Raw genomic sequence first — 8,066 nt, 5'->3', positions numbered from 1 at the left:
TGAACTTAAAAAAATAAAAATAAAATAATTGCTTTATCATGTATTATTAAATACATTTAAATACATATAAACATTTTTCTTTATACATCTACGTGTTTTGTTATTTATTAGGACTTATCACACTGCGTTTTTTTTAGTAAACTTGACTTGGACTTTTCATTTTCATTTTTTAATAAATTTTTACTCCAATAAGTATTATCGTTTTAAATGTATTATTCCAACTGAATGAGGGGGAAAATGTACATTAATTCTTTTTACCTATACGATGTTAATGTTTATGGTTTTATGAAATAGGTCATGTTAATTAAATAACCCAGTTTCGCAGCGCTAAAATCGTCACATGGTGTAATGAATTCCAGTTACATTAGTCGTTGTATATTATACTCCATGACACGTTTCTTTCTTGTTTTTGAAAACCGTTTCAGATAATCGGATTTCTACTGTATATTTTCTTATACTGAGAAAGGTTGAGAAAATTAACATATATTAGACTATTATATTATCCCAAGCTGATTTAAAATTTTGGTTAATGTTACCTATGGTTCCAAAATGGCGGCTCGTCTGATTCCAGCAAGGAAACAGTGGCGACGCACGTTCTAACCTAACCTAATCTATTCTAATAATTTTGTTGGTAATAATTATGGTAATTTTATTAGAATAGGTTAGGTTAGGTTAGAACGTGTGTCCCCACTGTTTCCCTTCTTCTATTTGCTGGAATCAGAGACGAGCCGCCATCTTGGAACCATAGGTAACAGTAACCAAAATTTTTAATTAATAATAATGCAAAATTTTTATTAGAAATTCTATACTAGAAATTTTTAAGATAAATTCTATACTACATGGAAATTTTAGTTTTGTTTTTGGGATAGAAAATTCAGGTTTATTTTAATTAGCTAAACGATTTGTATAGAAATGTAATACACACGGTCTTAAACATCTGATTTACAGTAGACTCCCTATAACACGGTAGATATGTTCCGTGTTATAGGGGGTCTACTGTAAAGTAATCCGAAATAGATATTTCCTTCTGTTTTAAGTTCTTCAGTAACACAATGCCTTCTCGTCTTTTTTGTATTTGGTTCAACATATCCTTCTTTCGGGTCATACGAATTCTAAAAACTGCCCAAATCTAATTCGAATTCATCATTTATCTATCCCTATTAAAGATGAAATTAATTATTTTTGTTATATTATATAGCTTAATAACGAAATAAGAGTAAAACATAGAATAAGTTGTCTTTAAGAATATTAATAAAAAATTATGTATGTTCTCTACGTTAAGATAGAATAGAAGAAAATAGATATTGAAGTTGAAAATATACAAAAAAATTAAATAAAGAGTTTAAATTTAAAATTCGTGCACAAAAGATTAATTTGCATTATAGGAAATTACAATAATACGTAAAAGTTTAAATAATCTGCTTAAAGTATAGACGTCACTGGCTTTGTTCTATTCTTAAGAGAATTTAAAATACGAATTGATCATTTAATGAAGTAACAAACGTAACTCAATTACAGTGGATTATGACGATTGTTTGAATTTGATATTATATTAAAAATAATTTTATAAAATTGAAATAAAGTCTTTTACTTATTTTGAATGCTGAAAATTTGTCAGCACTAATACGATTTCACGAAACTTGATTATTTGAATAATTTATTATACCAATCAGAAAAATGATATGTTTGTTAAACAACTAAAACATGTGTTAAAACAGACAATATGATAATAAGTTAAGAATTTAATGAAAGTGATATTAAAACGATAGAGGTAATAATAATAAAAGAATCTCTCCCAACAACGTTTGAATTTTAAGATGCTGTGATCAAATATAAGTTTTATGGGAAGTTTCTTTATAAATAGCAAGGTTGAGGCCGAAGTTTTCAACGCGAAAACGTGTACGTCGGACGTTCAGCGCCGCTTTCCTGTAAGCCTAGAAGTGTTTGGAAAGTCAGTGGAATCATGCTCGACATTCCAAAGGGCATTGTCAAACTTCTAGGCTTACAGGAAAGCGGCGCTGAACGTCCGACGTACACATTTTCGCGTTGAAAACTTCGGCCTCAACCTCGCTAATTAGTTTATGAAACGATACTGTTAGTATTCATTTCAATTTTTAATCTGAATGAAATACAATAGGTGAGAATTTTGTATTACGTTCAGTAAATTTAGACAGTAAGTAGTGCATTGAAAAAGTATAATAAAACTTAATAAATATAGAACAATTATTAAAAGTTTTTCATTGAAACAATTAAAACAGTAGTTAAAACGTATATAAAATCAAACAATTGTAATTCTGAAGTAACTACTTAAACTATAAGAAGTGAATGTAATTGCACACAGATTACACAGATTATTTACACAGATTTACATTTGATTTTTAAAAAAAGAAATATTTCACACAGATGAAATATTTGGTATACCTTAAAAACAACCTGTAACGAGACACCTGTTGTGTCCAGTGTTTACCTTGAATGCAACTGTTTCCTTGTTGTTCGCGGGACGTTATCGTGTAGAATTCGAGGGGAGTCGGGTTCTAGCAAGGTGTACCAGGCATAACTCAGTTCGGGTTCCCAGTCATTTTTCTCACTCTTACTCTTCTGAAATATCCTCTCTTTTATCACCTTTCAAGACATTTGCTGACTTTTTCACTTTTTTGGTCATTTCCACGTGCTTAATTAGGGAGACGTTGGACTAATCAATAATAATTTTAAAGCCAAACGATCTGTCCGATAGTCCGAATTACCGGAGTATCGCAAGTGCTGCTCAGTGTTGTTAGGTTATAGGAAACAAAAATTTCTTTCATGTACGTAAAAAATCTACATGCACTTAAAAATCCCTTCCATTACTAATTCAAAGAAGCTAATGTTATGTACTCGTGTACTCATGCCAAATAAAGTTATGTACTCATGCCATATTGTCATTATTAGCCAAAATCCAGTTCTTCAGATTTTTAATAACCTTCTACGTGGATTAAAAATGAGTATTCTAAGCATTCCTACGTTTTTGGCTGTTTTCTAACCAAATCCCTAAAATCACTTTGCACGGGAAAACACACTATTTTGAGATATTAATCTCTCATGCTGACAACGTTGCTGCTTCTAAATTTAAAATATATTATAATTATAAAAATTTACACGAGACAGTAATGTAACCTCCTATCTCTAGACCAGCGATTATCAACCTTCTTAGCTCTGTGACCCCCCAAATAGTAAATACAAATAAAATTAATATTTCGTGATCCCCCCAAAGGAATAATAACAGTAAGCCTTACTATTACTCAGTGGCGTAGCTAGTGGGGGCGGCACTTTTTCACAATAAATAATAATATCATGTTGTAAAAATTTGAACCATTTCATTTCATATTTTTGTCGCACATACGATTCGGACCGATTGAAATGAGCACGGAATTTTTCATTACTTATTCTGTGACGAAACTAGGGAATCCCCTTTCTTTAAATGAGTGTATAATAATGACATCTTGCTCATTGTAGCGACTGACAACACCGTCTGTATTGACTTATAGGGATTCCCCGTATTTTATTTTGGGGTGCGAAATTTTAAGGGGCGGCGAAATTTTCTTCCGCCCCGGGCGGCTGACACCCAAGCTACGCCACTGCTATTACTAATTGAATTTTGACTGTAATTATAAATGTAAATGTTTTTAAATATTATATAATCACATTGCACTAATTTTATACATTAAATTATGGTTTCACCTCATTGGATGGAAAGCCACAGTGCGTTGCTTGCTCTCAAGTTCTCTCCAATGAAAGCATGAAGCCATCAAAATAAGTTCGAACTTGGAAACTGAACATTCGGCTCATAAAAAGAAATCCTTGGAATTTTTCAAAAGAAAATTACATACCTTGAGAAATCAACAAACTTCTATTTGTTAGTTAAGCCATAGTGATAAAAGTGTAACGGCCGAATGGCCGAGAGGCCAAGGTTAATAGCCTGCCGCCCTGGGGGATCCGGGATCGAATCCGGATGGGTCGAAAAATCCCCAGGAATTTTTCGGGAGGTGGTCTGTCCGGATATGTCAGTCCCCGTCCCTCACCACTCGGCCGCCCCATTGTGAGCCTGGCCGAACTCATAATGGGCTTGCTATAAGAGGTCCTCTTAGTGCCCACAGGACAGAAAGAGTTACAAAAAATAAAAAAAACTGATAAAAGTGTACTTGATGCATCTTCAGCAATTCAGATAATTTAGTATTCAATTTGATGAATCAACAGATATAGCAAACATGTCTCAGTTCTTATGTTTTGTGAGGTATGAATGCGATAGGGACATATCAATCACAGAAAAGATGTTGTTTTGCAAAACAGTACCGGGTCATGCAATAGGACAATGTCTTTTTGATGTTTTAATAAAGCTACGAGAAACTATACTAACATAGATTGGACAAAATGTATTGCAGTATGTAGTGATAGTGCAAAGGCGATAACAGGAAAGAACGGTGGATTAATGAAAATATTAAGATACCGTCTTATACCAAAGGCAGAATAGACGCACCGCTTCCTTCACAGACTTCTTTCGCAACCCCCAGGTTGAGGAACGCTGCTTTAGACAAATTATTTCGTTTCTGGCCATTTAATTATCCTTGTTATAGCCCAATAATTTGGCAGATCATTTAGTTTTAATTAACAATCGGGTTATGAAGTGTTCGTTTACTAAAAATATTATTTAGTTTATTTATCTTTAAAATGTCCACTCGTCGACTTTTATAGATTTTTACTGGTTTTTAAAATTAATATACAAGTTTTCTACGTAATTTTATTTCTGGGGAACAGAAATAAAAGAAAACTTAAAGAGGAGTTCAAGCTTTATGGGAGTTCAAGCTTTTCTGTCAAGACACCACCATGCTAGGGAGCTACGCATCATGGCATTAGCCACGGCAATCGCCGTACTGAATGCCTGTGCTACTCGCCAGCCATTTACAGGATACAGGAATAGCGATTTTGAAGGATTGAGGCAATATGGAGTAGCAACAATGCCATTTATTTAGGCACGATCCGATCACAACTGTTTGTTATTTCCACACGCATATCTGCTACATAGAATGATTAATTAATATAGCATTTCTCTAATTACAAATATATATATATATATATTACATTCGGGAAGAATTAAGGAAGGAGCCAAAATCTTACTTTGCTATTAAGAAAAATGAATTATCTTCATCTTACATTTCTACTACAAAAGTTTTAGAAAAGATTCTCCATTAAGACGGATATTGATGAAATGTTGATGTTTAATCAATGTATATTTTTTTCTATTTCCTTCATACTTTAAATTCACAATTTCTGAAAAATTATATATACATTTTATGTTGTAACTATTGTTTTAATTTTATGCATTATTTGGATTTTTTGAGTCCATAAACTTTTCAATAATCGTTCTATATTTACGTAGTTTTAATTATATTTCTTCCACTCAGTGACATATTGTAACTTCTCGGGTCACGGGAAAATTTGTATTAGGGACACCCATATACAGTGTTGACATAGGACATTTTCCTTTTGGGAGAAGATTTTGGAAATATTTTTTAAATAAAAGATTGGTTTAGTGGCTCCTGTTGGTGTGGATCCCAGGCAATTACCCCGCTTACACGTATTTCTTATTGCATAAATTTAATTAACGTAAGTTTGAATTTTGATGTGTTTAATTCACATTTAAAAATAATAAAGAGGAATATTAAAATTACGTTTAAGGACCCACTTTGACCAAATGACAAGAAATTTCTTATAAGAGTTGTATTTACTCCAAACATCTTAAGATTTAAGCACTGGGTCTAACTTAATTATTGACTTTATCTTCTCAATTGTAATTTTGTTAATCTGTATTGTTAATCTGTGAAAGGTGTTCAACGTAGGAAAATTTTCAGCTTTTAAAATAAGAGATATATTTTAAATGCTGCAAATTATAATTAAAGCTATACATTATGTTTAAAAATGACCACAATCCATCACAACCGTCAGATAAATAGCTTATCTCTTACATTATTTTAAAAATAAAACAAAGTCAGTGACGTGTAATACTTTAAGCTTATTATTTAAACTTAACTTAGAAATTTCCTGTCTAAAAATTAATCTGTTGTGATTCTAATTTTAAATTTTAAACTCTTAATCTTTAAATAAATGATTATAGTCATAAATTAATAATAGCAACATTGGCAAAGTTTGATCAAATCTCAGTCTCTGACTCAGACGTCTCGGGGAAAAGATAGAGGAGGAATTTGACGGTTAGACAAAATATTTTAATGTACACGCGTATAAAAACAAATGGAAACAATCAAAAGACTATTTAATATCTTATTACTATGCAATTATTAATATAACACGAGAAACAAAGTATAAACACTCAGTTACAAAAAAACAGCGGGCTTGTAGGATATTCAACAGACGTGTTGACAATCGAAGGTATGTGAAAAATACAAATATGACGTTGTGAGCACCTCCTACCTAATTTACATGTTTCATCATTCGTAATTTTTCTCACGTCCCTGCTAGCGACAATACTAGTTCGTGGCAATCGTGCAATATAATTGTTTTATTATTATTTTTTGATTCTTATCAGTTATTATTATTATTTCCTCGTCTTGCCTGAAGTTGACATCAATAGATTAATGACGCCCAGAAGGTGGTGAGCTTAGTTTAAATGTTGGCTGTTCCAGTCAAAAATGTGAAATATTCGTCCTAAACTATACAAAGCCCTAAAAATAAACGCTACTAAACTAATTTGTAAGTAATTAAGAACGAAAAAAATCGGGTTTCTCGTCACGTGCTAAAATAATTTTTGAATAAAACTTCCTGCAATTGTTCGTGCTTTAAACAACGATTTCAATCATTTTCCTCCTTTATTTTCAATGGCTTTCTGGCTGGACATTGTTAAAGCTATTTGATTCACGGGGTAAATCATTCGATCGATTCCAATTAAATTCTATAATACTAACAATTCGATTGCAAATAACTAGAAGTCTTATTAAGTAATATATATTATCAATTAATTAAAACTGTAATAATTATTTCTAAACTCGTTTTCAATTATTTTTTAAAACAGAAATTCAATAAAAAAGTTTCTAGCTTCATAATGACAAAATTATTTGCAAAAATTTGCGAACAAAATTGTTAATTCTTTGAGAATTCTTGTTTATTTTTTGTTAAACTTTTATCAAAGAATTTCTATAATAAAATATAAATTTAACGATACGTTCGTTAACATCGACTTCTATTTATGATTTTAATAAAAGAATAAAAGAGATAGAATTGGCCGTTAAAATATATTTAAATTACAAATTTAAATAATATTCGTAGATTATGAAAATAATTACAAGACTTAAAAACCTCTCAAACGAATGTAATACTCTTACAAATATTTAAACTTTATTTATTAAAAGATAAATATATTTATAGAAATTTTTATAATGGTGTAAAGAAATTCTAAATTACTATTTACATTCTTAGGAAGCTCCTATATAGTTAGATAATTGGGGCTTCCTGCCCCTACGTTTTCCATATCTGTTCTCGACTTTCATCTATCTAACATCGTTCTCGAGATTAAGGTAGGACAAACAGCCATACGGAGGACACTGGGAATTTATAGGTGTGCATTTTTTTTCAGATTGAAGCCCAAAAACTACCTATTCAATTAAGTTTCCTTGTTTTTCTCAAATGACACAAAAATTCCCGTGCGTTAAGATTTTAAAAAATCTTGCAAACACTCTATTTACTGGACGCTGATTTTACAAGAGTCGATAGGATATACTGGTCCTTGCGCTGCCACTCACTTTGTAAAAGACTTTATTTCAAATTGCCTCGGCACCGCAGTGCATTACCGAGGTGAGGTACAGAGAATATTTACATTTTAACATTTTTACTATATACAATATAAACACAAAGATAATAGTCTATAAAAGCTCGCGTGTAGGTTACAACTGCAGAGATGACATTGAAAGTATACAAATCAGACCATATATCCCATAGATTACGGAATAAGGTTTAAAATATATACACTTTAGAAATACAAATCAACAAAGTTATTCGCTTTTGAATATAATACAGTTTAA

This window comes from Centruroides vittatus, unplaced genomic scaffold (assembly GCF_030686945.1).
Source record: "Centruroides vittatus isolate TY-2023 unplaced genomic scaffold, ASM3068694v2 contig_461, whole genome shotgun sequence".
Taxonomy (NCBI): Eukaryota; Metazoa; Arthropoda; class Arachnida; order Scorpiones; family Buthidae; genus Centruroides; species Centruroides vittatus.
The sequence above is the reverse complement of the archived record's forward strand: the minus strand, read 5'-3'. Positions refer to the sequence as shown.